Source organism: Lygodium microphyllum, chromosome 12, assembly GCF_053477565.2.
Source record: "Lygodium microphyllum isolate KBCC chromosome 12, Lygodium_microphyllum_v1.1.10, whole genome shotgun sequence".
Taxonomy (NCBI): Eukaryota; Viridiplantae; Streptophyta; class Polypodiopsida; order Schizaeales; family Lygodiaceae; genus Lygodium; species Lygodium microphyllum.
Window position 1 is genome coordinate 65,150,886 of NC_141146.1, and position 15,536 is coordinate 65,166,421.

A 15,536-nucleotide genomic window follows, 5' to 3' on the forward strand; every position below is an offset into this window, starting at 1 on the left:
GGCCAGTGATAAAGTCCATTGTGATGTGGGTCCATTTCCCTTCAAGGATAGGGAGAAGCTGTAAGAGACGAGAGGGCAGGAGTGTATTGTCCTTATTCTATTGGCATGGAACACACTTGGTCACAAAGTCCTTAACATCCCTCCATAAGCCTTTCCAATGAAAGCTCTTGGCAATCCTATCATATGTTTTGAAGACACCCAAATGTGTGAAGGGTGAAGTGTGTGGGATGATAATCTTGCCATGGGACCAAATAAAACCATGCTTGAGTTGATATTGGGAGTTTTCAACCATGAAACCATGCTGTAATTTCTAGAATATGTGGCTAAAGTGATAATCTAACAAGTAACCTTCTTGAAGATCTTCAACCCAATCACTGTGCAATTCTAAAATAGAGGATACTCTACATGCCCACATTTGAGAGAGTGAATCAGCCACAATATTATCCTTGCCCCAAGTGTGCTAAATGTGAAATTCATAGTTTTGTAAGGTTGCCACTCAGTGCTGTTGCTTAGGAGTCAAAGTGGACTAAGTCAAAAATTACTGGAGGACTCAATGGTCACTTTTTACTTGGAAGTGACTACCATACAAATAGTGGTGTCATTTCTTAATGGCATGGAGGATGGCCAACATCTCTTAGTCATATACATTCATTTGCATCTCCTTCTCATCAAGCTTGTGGCTCTCAAATGCAAAGACACCATGCTCTTGCAACAATATTGCACCAATACCCCTGCCACTGGCATCACAATGATTGGTAAACAACTTAGAGAAGTCAGAGCAGACAAGGATGGGGGTAGAAGTAAGTGCTTCCTTTAATCGTGTGAAGCTATAATCAGCCGTGGTATCCCAAAATAATGACTCCTTTCTTAAGCGATCAATGTGGCATAGTGCTTAATGAAGCGTCTATAGAATGAAGAAAGGCCAAGGAATCCATGCAAGGAAGTGGTGGTGGAAGGAGTGGGTCAGCCCCTAATACATTGCACCTTCTTCGAGTCAACCTCTATGCCATTTTTGCTCCAAATGTGTCCCAAGTATTCCACAGATGTCTACATGAAGGTGCATTAGCTCTCCTTAGCAAAGAGTCAATGCTCTCTCAATATGTCAAACACCCTTTTGACGTGTGTAAAGTGATGCTCAGATGACTTGCTGTAAATGAGGATGTCATCAAAGAAAAAAAGCACAAACTTGAATAGAAAGGGTTGTATGATTTTGCTTATGAGGCTTTGAAAGGTGGTGGGGGCATTAGTCAACCCAAAAGGCACTACTAAAAAATGATAAAGTCTACGATCAGTCCTGAAGGCCATTTTGACCTCATCTCGTGCCCTCATATGAATCTGATGGTAGACAGAGTGCAAGTCAATCTGTGGGATGGGGTAGTGGTTCTTCACTGTAATTTTTTTCAAGTCTATGTAGTCAATGCACATGAAAAAGGAGCCATCTTATTGACTAACAGGACAGGAGATGCATAGGGGAAGAACTCGGTTCAATAAACCCCATCTCTAACAACTCCTTGACTTCTCTCCCTCAACATCAAGAGTTGCTAGCAATTCCTCTTCATAACCTATTAAATTCATATAATTTTTCCCCCATGTAGTAAGGATTGCCAAGCAATAATCTTCTCTAAGATAAAAAATGTGTTGAATATCATTTAGTAATACATATCTCTTTTTGTTGATGAGATAACTAGGAAATGTTGGGATACATTCAAGAGGACCTGTTTCAATCTATGCACTCAACTCTATCTCCTTTTCTTCCACTTTTGTAATGTTCTCACTTTTAAACAAAGCAAGATCAAATCCTTGCACTAACTGGTTCTCAATATCCTCCTGAAATATTTCACCCTTCTCTTCAACTTCTTTGTCTTTGCATGCAATATCCTCCATCTTCTTCTCTTGTATTGTATCTAAAGAACAACTATCCATATCTTGAAGATATATAAGAAATTGAACATCCTTGTGTACAAGAAGACATTGTTGTTGATTCTGATGAAAAGGGCAATGTGCTTTCCACTTCTTGAATTCTTCATCAATAAGGCTAAACCTTGTTTGCAAAGTTGTTCTAGTAGCATTGGAAGCTCCTATTACATCACTATAACGGACAAATTCCTCAATCTCTAGGCCTTCCATATGTCTATCATAGAGCTCCATGAAATCCTTTAGTTTATCTTCAAGATCCTTCAAAAGCTCTTGCAAATCAAAGGGAACATTGAGCATATCTCTGATGTAAATAAATCTAGATGAATTTCCAATTGCATGAAGAAAATCAAACGACTTTTCATCACAGGTATCCTCCAAATCCTCCTCCTCCATTCCCTCTAAAGACAACTTCCTTTTAGTCATCCTGATTACTCACAAAATAAAATCCAAAAAAAGGGGGATAATTTACAAATCAACATTCACTCATATCTAGTAGATTAAAGAAAGATTGCTAAAAAAATTTGGCATGAATTGAAACTTTCTGCAACCTTACAAAACCTATAATATACAAGATGAAATGATTGAAATGAAAGAATGAATTTAAATTTAGTCAAACCCTATAATATACATGATGAATGAAATGAATCGAAACTTTATGTAGCGAAGAAAGCATGAAACATTCATGACTCATGAAATGAAAAAATAATGATTCAGACAGCCTCACAGCTCACGAAATCGTGTTTCATACGTCACTTTGACAAAAAAATTGACAAATTCATGTTTTATACAACGAAAAATTTTGAACAAAACAATGCATCAAGAATGATAAAAGTCACAGAGAGAGGGTGGAGCTAACGCACATTTAGAATCCTATTTGCTCTCTCATGTATATTCCATTGTATATATATTTCATAACTCAAAGGATTGTTTACAACCTAAGGTCACAAGGACCATGCACACCAAACAACTAAGTCCTAAGCACCGACTTATTTAATGTCCACATCATGTAGTATAGCTGGACAACTCAAATGTAGGGTAGAGTCATATCAAAGACACAGAAGGATGAGCTTGAAGTCTAACACTCCCCCTCAAGCTCAAGACAACATCTGTACACCAAGAAGCTGTCTAAAAACACTGAACTTATCTTCACCCAGAGACTTGGTAAAGATATTCACAACCTGTTCATTAGTCTTCATATGCATGGGATCAACTCTTCCTGCAAGAACCATCTCTTTGATGAAGTGGTAGTGTATCTCAATGTGTTTTGTCCTGGCATGGTATACTAGATTCATGGCCAGGAATACACTACTAAGATTGTCACATAATAGAAACACTGGAGCATCTATCTGTATATCCAAATTAGCCATAAGCTTGAGCAGCTATGAAATCTCACATGCTGCCAATGTAGCACCCTTGTACTCTGCCTCAGTATTCAATAAAGAAACCGTAGGCTGCTTCTTGCTGCTCCAGCTGATCACTCCACTTCAAAACCCAAAAGCATAGCCACTCGTAGATCTACGGTCATATGAGCATCCTTGCCAATTTTGCATCCATGTATCCAACCATTTTCAAGGACTTATCTCTCACATAGAACAGCCCATAATCTACAATGGACTTAACATATCTCATAATGCATCTAACCGCATCCAAGTGCGGCTTCCGAGGCTTTTGCATAAACTAGCTTATGAGCCCTACAACATAGCTCAAATCAAGCCTAGTGATGGTCAAGTAAATCAGACTGCCAACCATCTTCCTGTACATAGTCACATCCTCAACTTTAGCCCTAGTGCTCATGTCTAACTTTACATTCTAATCAAGAGGTGTATCCAATGGTTTGCATTCAGCCATGCCATACTTCTTCAGCATTTCCATGGCATAGTGCTTCTGCATCAACCATAAACCATTTTCAGCTGTAATCACCTCAATGCCCAAGAAATACTTCAAATCACCTAGGTCTTTCATGTCAAATTCAATTTTCAGCATCTGCATTACATGTTGTATGCCCAAGTCATCATCAGCAGTGATTATCAAATCATCAACATATATGATCAGCACTACCAAGCCACTGTCAGTCTTTTTCGTAAATAGGCTGTGATCAGCCCTACCAACAGCAAATCCCAAGCTCTGCATGTAGTTACTAACCCTTGCATGCCAGGCTCTCGGAGACTACTTCAGTCCGTATAATGTTTTTTTAAGCTTGCATACATTGTGCTGAAAATCAGGGTGTACATACCCTTTTGGTTGACCCATATAGACATCCTCTGCCAAGTCACCATTGAGGAATGCATTCTTCACGTCCATTTGCTACAATTTCCAGCCTCTAGCAACAGCCAAAGCAATCACAGTGCATATGGTTGCCATCTTGGCAACATGGCTGAATGTTTCCTCATAATCAAGTCCATACTATTGGGCATACCCCTTAGCAACCAACCTGGCTTTATACCTTTCCACACTGCCATTTGACTTGCATTTGATTTTGTAAACCCATTTACAGCCAATGGTCTTTTTCCCTTTAGGTAGTGGCACAAGATCCCATGTTTTATTTTTGGCCAAGGCATTCATTTCTTCATCCATAGCTACACACCAATTCTCAATTTTTATTGTTTCAGCATATGTACCTAGTTCTTTGATCTCCATCACTTTTGTCATGTAAGCATAATGCTTTGCAGAGTAGCCACTATATTTGAACTTGTCAACGGGATATCTGATCCTCTGCGAGTGTCTCGACTTTGGTGCACTACTCGATTCCCCTTTCTCATGAGGCAGAATGTACCTGTTCTGCCTAGTACCAAGAGTATACACAGTTGGAATACCAAGTTCACTGTCTATACTGCTAGTTGAGTCATATCCTAAAGTCATCTTGCCAGGTGTCATCACGCCAGATATATCATCAATGACTTTTCCTTTTCCTTTGCTATCCATTACATCATGTCTCCCCCTCACTGACATAGTGGTGTCAGTGGGACGGTGAGCCAGAGCTTCGCAATCTCCTTGTCCATGGAGATACTGTTTGACCACTAGGACCTGTCATAGCAGTACTTTGCTACAAATTAGCTGTAGATACATGAGTAGAAGACGTATCTGATGGCATTGCAGCCGGTGATACATTCCAAGAGGCCATCTCTTCAAAGATAACATCCCTACTCACCAAAGTCTCCCTGGTAAAGGGATCATAACATTTGTATGCCTTCTTCTCCTGCAAATATCCAATGAAAATACACTTATGCACTTTTGGTTCCAGCTTCTTCCTTTTCTCATTTGGGATGTGTGCATAAGCAAGACAACCGAAGACTTCCATCTAACTTACATTCGGCTTATAGCCATACAGCTTCTCAAATGGTGTCATCTCATGAATACCTGCAGCGGGAGTCTGATTCAAGATATACATGGCTGTCATAACAACCTCAGCCCAATAATAGAGCATCATATACTTCTCGTTCATCATGGCACGAGCAGCTTCCATCAATACCCTATTTTTACGCTCAGCCACTCCATTCTACGGTGGAGTATAGCTGCAGGTAAGCTACCTAGGTATGCCATTTTCAACCAAAAAATTGTCAAACTCATTTGACACATACTCCCCGCCGCTGTCTGATCTCAAGCAAGAGATATAGCAGTCAAATTCCTTTTCAACCTACTTTTTAAACTACTGAAAAATAGCAAACACCTCATCCTTTGTCTGTAGAATATACACCCAAGTATAATGACTGTAATCATCAATAAATGTCACATAGTACTTCGACCCTCCCATAGATGCATTATGGGCTAGCCCTAGACATTAGAGTGCACTAGCTGCAATGGATGTGTACTCTCCCTTACATGCCTGACAAATGGCAACCTTGACTACTTACCAAACTGGCAAGCATCACATACATGACCAATATCTGTGTATTGGAACTTGGGTAAACCTATAACAAGCTATTTTTTTGCATAATTTGTAGTAGCTGCAAATTCACATGTCCCACTCTCTTATGCCAAATTTCCAAATCTTTGACAATGCTAGAACCATGGGCAAACATAGCTGAATTCAACTCTGGCAAAGTGGCATCAAGAGTAAACATTCTTCCATTCCTGTGACAGCGAGCAATCAACTTGCAACCATTTCCAATCTCTTCAATAAAGCATCCATGCTTGTTGAACCTAACCTGCAAGTTTTGCTTTGTCATCTGTCCCACAGACAGTTTTTCTGTTTGCCATCATGAACCACAAGAGGCACTTTTCCTTTATGCTCAATACTATGATGTGTGTCATCACCTATGCATATATAGCCATGTCTTTCAGCTACCATGTCAGTGAACCAATCACCATGAGGGGTCATGTGATTCGATGCCCCTGAATCAATGTACCATACTGCATCATTAGTGGATTTTTTAGCAGCACTATCTTTCACATACTGCATGGCAAACAATCTATCTCCTGAAGCATCATCTACCTGACTGGACGTAGCAAAATGTCCATGTTGTTTGCCCTTCTGATTGCCTTGCTTCTTCCAGTAGACCTTGGCAATATGACTATACTTTCCATACTAATGACAATCCTTATCCTTATTCGAATTGTCAGATGGACATTGCTGCTACTAGGAGCCTCTACCTCTAGGGCTAGATCTCCCCCTGCCTCTAAAGTTTCCACCACCTCTTGCATTCGGTACCTGCTGGTTGTTGTTGCCATATGATGCATTTTGATGGCCTCCTCTGCCAGAACCATAGCCTCTACCACGACTGCCATGGCCGTGTTGATTGGAATAAAAGATTGCATCCTTGCTTTTGGAACTACTTGACCCTGTAGCCAAGCCAAGTTTAACCTCCTCATGGATAAGCAATGCAACTAGTTTATTGAAATCAAGTGTTTCAGCCCGCACAGACACAGAAGTATCAAAAGACTTGTACTCTGGACCCAAACCATTCAGAGTCACAAAAACCATATCTTCATCTTCAACCTGAGTACCAATAGATGCTAGCTGATCCGCAATGGTCTTGATCTCTGTCACATAGTCCTGTATAGACGTACTCTTTCTCTCCATATTGTTAAATTTTTGCTTTAACAGTATCTTCCTGGCACGTATAGTGGTGCCATAGTACCTAATCAAAATGCCCCATGCATCCTTAGGAGAGTTGTATTTGATTATCTGCATTACCATGGCATCTGATATACATAGAGATAGGCAATGCAACACCATGCGAGCTCTTTCTGTCCAAGCTCGGTGTAATCGTCTTTGATCAGCTGTAGGTCTCTTTGGGAGCTCAGGTTTGGCTTCTACTCCAGTCACCAACTCTCAATATCCTTTCCCGATTAAGAAGTTCTCCATGCGAAACTTCCATATGGCATAATTATGGCTGTCCAATTTCTTCCCCACAATCTGGGTAATATTGTCTGTCCTGTCAGCATTTGCCATGTCGTATGTTTTGCCTGACTACCTGCAAGCCAAAAATCTTCCTGACAATTTAGTTTCAGCCCGTGCAACTATTTATGATAGTTTTCAGCACTCTATGTGCTCCGACAGTCAGTATTTCAACCTGAAAAACAATATATATACACCTCCTAACACTTGGCAATCACCTAGGTATTACAACTTGCATGTACGGAGTGCATTCAATGCAAAACCAACATGTATTTGGGCAACTTGTTCATGTATAGACAAGCAGTCTGTAGGCTAAAAAATGTATTTGGGCAACGTGCTCCAAGAACACTTACAGCAGTTCAGAGATCTATTTCTGCATACGGGGCTCCAGACATGTCAATCTGACACTGAGTACATCATGTACTGCAAGTACAAGTGTAGAATATTCTACTTGCAAATTCTAGTCATCTAAGACCAACCAATCATAATGTATTTCAATCCACAAAACTCCTCACAGTGTCACATGCATATGCCACCATCATGGGAGTCAATACATGAACCTGACAGTATCCAAGATTGTCATGTGTTCCGAAATGCAGTGACATATAAAGCATTTACTATTTATTCATTGTTCATTGACATTCAAGACCATGTCAAACCATTTTCTTTAGCTCTAGACATTTGCATCAAATCCCTTCTCATCGCTCAATGCATTTGACAGACAAAACTCAAGTCATCAGGTTCGTGGAGCTAACCAGAGTCATCTAGTTCTCTTCAAGAGTCAAGAGATACATGCAGCCCACAAATTTGACAGTTTTTAGCCAAGTAACATGCTTCAGATCTGAGTGCATTTGATCAGTAATCTTCAGCTCCAAGACATTCAAACTAATACATATGACTTCTAGTGTATGGCCAAGCTTCAGTTGTAGCCAGGGTACATGTCAAAGACTTCAATGCACCAACCAAGGTCAAGTATATACTACCCTGTCACTTTTAATAGCAGGTCTTCACTATATTCAGATCTGTGTATCATTATTATAGCTCACACATGAGCTCCCATCAGTGCATTTGCCTCTTACAATCTTTGAGTACCTCCCCAAGAGCATAACCAAGCATTCTATCACTTAGAATGCAACCAATGTGTTGATTCAAGAGCAAGGAAGCTTTAGCATGTATCATGCGCAATCACACAGATCTGCACTCTTGTTCCAATAGCACTTGATGAAGATACTGATGATGCCCATGCACTCTAATAAGCTCAATGAAGTATTACAAGACTCCCCAACAAGCCATTGACAATATTTCATCCAATGAAGACCACAATCTTACAATGCATACCTTCAAGAAACAATGGCAGCTTGCATCTTCAAGGAACGTACTTTGTCTTCAAGCTTCAGGGTCTGCTCCACCAATGCCATCCTCCAAAGAGCCCATTCATGGCCCTAATACCATGATAAAAGTCAGAGAGAGAGGTTGGAGCTAACACACAGTTAGAAGCCTATTTTCTCTCTCATGTATATTCCATTGTATATATCTTTCATAACTCAAAGGACTGTTTACAACCTAAGGTCACAAGGACCATTCACATCAAACAACTAAGTCCTAAGCACCGACTTATTTAATGTCCGCATCATGTAGTATAGCTGGACAACTAAAGTGTCGGGTACAGTCATACCAAAGACACAGAAGGATGAGCTTGAAGTCTAACAAAGAACATCAAAATCCCATCATTTAACATGTGTATCAGATAAATATTGATAGAAAAACAAAGTAAAACCCATACAAAATTTCTAATCCCTGATGTAACATTATCCTCTTAAACCAACATCTTCAATGCCATGAAATTCAAGATTGCAGAGAAAAATATTAAGAAAAGTGTGATACCTAATATTTGCACGAGAATAAATGATTTTTGATAAGAATGTGCTTGGTATGGCTTGTGATGCTTACAAGATAAATAGCTAGTTGAAGACAAGACAAGATATGTGAAAGCAATATTAACCAAAACCCGAACCTAAGTGTTCATATATATATATATATGCCAACGATCACCTCACGTTTGATCAAAAAGTACATTGTACTAATTTGGAGGAGGTACACTTTACAAAAATTGGTAAAAACTTGAAAATCGGAGCAATAAAAGCACTATCATGTTGAAAAAGTAAGTGACACATGGCACAACTTCCCAAGAAAAAATGACATCCTTATAAATTGGATTTCTAGACCGTAAAAGAGTTTTTTGAAGACAAAGCTCTCTCTTTGCTCAAGCACACCAACACAATGCTAATTTGATCACAATACAAAATTATTATTCTGTGCAAGGCTACTAAAGAAGGTTTCATCACCCAGCATATGCATCGAACACTCAAGAATGTGAGTTTTTTGCTCAAATATAAGTTACCTCTGAATCACTTGAGAATTCCTACTAGACCATCCCCAAAAATGCCAAAAGTATGAAATGCGACGAGCCATGGCTCTTCACATCGGCAAGAGCTATTTTGCAATTCATATGTATTAAATGCGAGATTGTGTTGGTTTCTCGTCCATGTAATTCTTAGGCGTGTATTTATCCTTTTGTGACATATGAAATGCAATGGGTGTGAGATTTCTCTTTTCCATGTGAGTGCTCCTTGGGTTTCATATGACTTAGGCGTACATCATTTCTCTATTGACGTATGAAAAGCAATATGGTTTTAAGTGCTCTGGTCAAAAAGATCCCTCGCATTCCATATGACTTAGGCATGCATCATTTCTCCTTTGATGTATGAAACACGATATGGTGTTTAGTTCTCTGATCGAAAAGGCCTTCTCACGTTTCATACATCTTGTGCATTGTTTTATTGAAATTGGATTTAGACTATGTGATTAGTGTTTGTTTGCTTTTTACTGATTGGGTATCTTTCCTAAATTTTTTGTATTATTTATTTATTTTGATGTTTCAAATAGCTAGAACTAAGAGTATAAAAGAAAGAAGGAAGAAGAAAAGGAAGTAGAACAACTCCCATCTTTTGAAGAGGAGTTATCTACCCTTCTTGAAAGGGCTGACCCTAAGGTATTCAATGTTTGTTACTTTTTTCTTGGTGATATTAACAAAAGGTCTGATATGGTATTTTTGGACTCTGATTGTGTTCAAACTCTCAAGAATAAAGTGAGAGAAGTAAATGACTTGATTCTTCTTGCTGGGATGCAGTATAGTATACCAAAATTTGTTTTTACTCACCATATTTTTCTAGCAATAGACTTTCATGTTGATGCTTACTATCTCCATTCCTTTGCTAGGTGTGTAATGCATGAGCTCCCCTTTGATATACAACAAAAGATTGAGGTTCTTGATCCATCCATCTCATACTATATGAGTAGTGAGCTTGATGGAAGTGCTTTTGACCATTGGTTCAATTCAATTGACTTTGAATCTTTGGAGCTTCTTCTAATCCCATACAATGAAAAGTAAGTAATTTGATATTTTGTTAGATTTTATGAGATATTTTTTTGCTAGATTATTAAAATATTTTTTTTTCAATTCTAATTGGAGCCTAATTGAAATAGACTGTGTGGAGAGGCAATGTTTCCTCATCAATTCTATAAAAGGAAGCCATGGAAATGCCAAGTTGTAAGTTATATAATCTAGAGTCTCCTTGATATTTTGATCTTTTTATTGCAGGTACTCTAAATATTTTGATCTTTCTTTTGTAATAACTCTAAATTTTATTGCTTTTTTAGTACAAAGTTGTAAAAAGATTGATTGAAGTGCTAGAGAAAAGGCCTCTCATGCCTTTTGAATTACTTGCAACAATGCAATATAGACAAGTTATGGTAAGGTCTTGATTAATATGGTTGGAATATACTAAGAAAATTTATTCTAAAAACTACCATAAATAGGTTTCATAGTTTTACTTTATATTGTTGATTGCAGTGTCCTCATTAGGATGATAGTTACTCTTGTGGTTGGAGAGTAATTGTAAATGACAAAATATTGGTTAAGTTTATTTATCTCAATAATGATAAGCTTATAAAGGTAATGTGAAACATACTAAATTTTAATATAGAGTTTTATTGAAAAGTAGTCCATTGTAAAAAATAATGAACTAAAAATATTTTCTTACACATGTATGATAGTTTACAAGGGATTGTTATACAAGTGAGCACGTTTGGTATATAAGAGCAAAGCTTCTGAAGTACATAATGGCCAATTGTATACAATCAACAAGAATGGACAATAGTGGGGGCTTGGACATTGAAGGAGAGAAGGTGCATGTAACTACAGTAGGTGAAGCTATGCCAACACCCAAGGCAACCAAAGCATCAAAGATAGGGAAAAGGACTCCTAGAAAGGATGTCCCTTCTTCTAAGAAAAGTTATTTAAAAAGGTAGCTTTGTCTCAGATTGTAAGCCCTTGTGTATAAGCCATGGAGATGGCTAATAAAAAATTGTACATGTATTTTATATTGATAGTAATGAGATCTTTTCTTTAATATCCTTACATTGTATATTATTCTCTCTCCTCATTGATATCTATGAAAAAAATATGTTATAAATGTTTATTAATTAGGAAGTGAAATCAGATATACATCTAAGTGGATATAATATGATATAAAAACTTACTAGTTTGTTATTAAGTTGGAATACAAATGAGTATGGTATTTCAATATCTTCATTCTGTAAATCCATCCTCACTTGATGTAGTGTACATGATGATCTAACCTTTAGGATTGCAACAATGTCCTCATTGTACCAAACATCAAGATCTACTTTAGGATCTTTGCTAAAATTATCAAGATTTTGGTCTAAAGCAACAATACTAATACCAACATAATGCCATCTACTATAATAAAAGCTAAGGATGAAATTTTGAGTAGCATTCATATATTTACAAGCTATAGACTCTTGATCTATCTTACATATAATTTCCCTTCTGTCTTAGTGTCCCATCCCTCATCAACAAATTGTATAACATAATCATATGTTTGTCTCTTCACTAAAATCATAGCTTTTGATTGTCTTATCTCAGCATTATAAAAGAAGTCAAAAAATATATTAATAGGCATGAACAAAGTAACTTTGCTTACTAGCCTACTTGAGATACCAGGTTTTAATGCTCTCTGTATCTCAAAAAGTATTTTACATCTATAGCCCTCACTAGTAGCTAGACTTGGCAAATGCCACTCAAAGCTTGAAAAATCTAGCAAAGGAAGGGGGGATATTGATCCCCATTGGCTACACTACATGGGCACAATATAAGAATGGTCATAGAAGAATATTCCATTCTCTACAAGATCTATCTTCTTTTGTACCTTTATACATCTCTTCTCCAGTCAAGCCATGCATCACATCAATCACATCAGCAATAGACTCGATCGGTTTCCATTCCTCAAGATTAGAGGGATAGACATCTACAAGACAAATGAACAAATGTTATAATGAAAAACCTTAAACCAAGTTCAAGAAAAGAAAGAATTTAAGAATCAAATCCTTACAATTTGGTTTATACATTGGAAGATTTAAACGTCCAAGTTCCAAATATAGCTCTCTACGCATAAACACATGTTGCACCAGAACCTCTTTTATGCTATTCTTATTTACTCCAAGCTTGAAATCTTGGATTCTACCCTTCCAAGTAGAGATGAATGAACTCTCATATCTTCACCTTTTCCCACGTTTTGCTTGTTGCATAGTGATCCAATTGCCTTTGGTAATGATTGTAGGAATCCATCTTCCATCTTTTTGGAATGAGTTAAATACTAATATGGATGTGATTTGGGAGCTTGGACGCCTTATTGAAGGTCGAATTTTTGTATCCATGACACATAGAGAGAGAGAGAGAGAGAGAGAGAGAGAGAGGACTAAACTACCACAAGAAAGGAGGGAAAAACAAGAGAGGGATAAAAGAAAGGAGGAAAAAAAAAAAGCCAAGCTCTTTATTAATTTGAATTTAGATTAAATATGTCATTATCATTAATCCATACATATCATTAAATAAAAGTGGCAGGGACTGTATATCATTAATGTAAAGAATGTCAGAATTTTGAATATAAGAGGTTAAAAATAGATATTGATAATACAAAGTCATAATATTTATATATATATATATATATATATATATTTGTAAAATGATTTTTGGTATTTTTAAAAATAGAACTTCCGTTACGGAGGCTTTTCTCCTATTGGTCTAGAGCACTCTCTCTCTATCTCCTAAAATGCATTTTCAAGACCTCAAAACTCCCCTAATGGCCTCATCATACCACTACAAAGGCTAAATGTATAACCACTAGTAGATCATCTATCATAAGGACAACCAAGGCTAAATGTATAACCACTAGTAGATCATCTATCATAAGGACAACCTACCCATTGTGCATTAGTGTATCGCATGAGATTGAAGTCGTTATCTTTCTCATAAAAGAGTCAATGGTTGTTGGGACCTAAAATGAGCCTACTAACATTGGCTCTAAGGCCCTAGTCGGGCCTCTACTACTCACCTAAAACCACCCAACACGGCCTCGCAGGGGCCACAAGCATTCAAGAACTTTGTGTTTGTATGATTTTGTAGTCCAATGAATAATTCTTTCCCCACTCCTCATAGGGAGTCCATAAACATGCTAATGCTATACACCACATAGCACACACAAAGGGAGCATCCCTTGGTTGATCACCGTGGCTCCAGTACGGCTCTCCTATACCTCAGGAATTGGCCCCAAGATGCGCCGTGAACATAAAACACATTCGAAACAAAGTCCTTTCTTTCAATTAAACGATCTAGGAGATGATAGATAAACCTCACCAAATAACCCCCAAGGAACCGAATATCTAGCCCTACGGCTTGGGATACCTCAAACTCTTAGCGTCGATCATCACACTCATACAAACATGTGCTATGCATCCAGGATATGATACCATATCGTGCGTCATGCAAGTGTGCATATGACCATCGTGCTCAAAAAAATTTATTCATTAAAAATCAACAGCATGAAAGTGTGAAGATAATTCTTTTCATGTTTTTTTTTCCTACAATAGTGCTTCGTTTCTTAGGGCTAGTACCGAGCTTCCTCATGCTACTAGTTCCTTTTAATTTAAAAAAAATAACCCTATATGATATGCATCATAAAACATTAGAATTTAGCATACTTTATCACTCAACAGCCCCCTACCCTTACCTTTAAAACTTTGCATGCATTGATAGGTGTAAGGCGTGGTTTCTTATGTATTTTTCTTTATTAAAAGTGATAAAAACTCACTCTAACAAAGAGATAGGGCTGAACTAAGACTAAACCTCATGCATCAGTTCTATCATAGGTTCACAAATATAAATCTTAATTTTTCTTATTTTATGATGTAAAAAATCTAAAATTTTCCTTATTTTTTATTTTTTCCTATTTATTCACAAAAAAGTACTAATAATGACTGATTTTATGGTTTTGATTGAATGAAATTATGGAAAATGATTTTCTTAGCATGTTTCAATCCATAGGAACGGTAAATGCACACCAAAAACCCAAAAACCACATATTTTTTCTTAAACCGCATAGTCTCAGGTTTTGCGTGTTTAATATAAAATATACGATTGATTTTTTATGATTTCTTCAATATGAATGGTCAAATAGAGTATGTGCAATCAAATACAAGCATTGCTAACTGTTTCAAACAACAATTGATCATAAAACGATAAAATCTAACTTTTTCTCATAAAACTACGCATTATGACATGCATTTTTTTGAGCTTGGAGGCCCATTGATGCTCTTTCACTGTTGTTGACGATCCATCCAACCTCAATTCATGTCTCTTTCCACTCCTGCATCATCACACCATCAAAAACATCCATCTCAACCTATCCCCCTCTCTTTTATATTGATTCATGAGACAAACCACAAGAGGAGAGAGGAGAGAGAAAGACTAAAATCAGATCCTTTTACTCAGTGCATCATTTTCAATCATTTTTATGGTGATGAAGGGTGAAGAATTGATGCATCTTGCTACTAAGAGCTTGCCTCTAGCTGATGGTGCTGATCTAAAAAATGATTAAAAATGGAAATTTGGGGGAGCCGAGAAAAGGGTGCTCCCCCTCTCCCCCTGTCGTGTTTTGAAGAATTGTGATCTTTGGGATCATAAAGCTTAACCAAGCTTAATATTTAAGCTTTTAAAAAAAGTGGTTCACATTTTTTAGTTCACACTTTGGCCGAAGTGGTCTTTTTACTTTCAGAGAGGCAAATGAGCTCGGATTTAAGATCCGTTTGGACAGCTGGCTTTGTGAAGTTGACATCTATAAACGTAGCCACTGTCACGCAC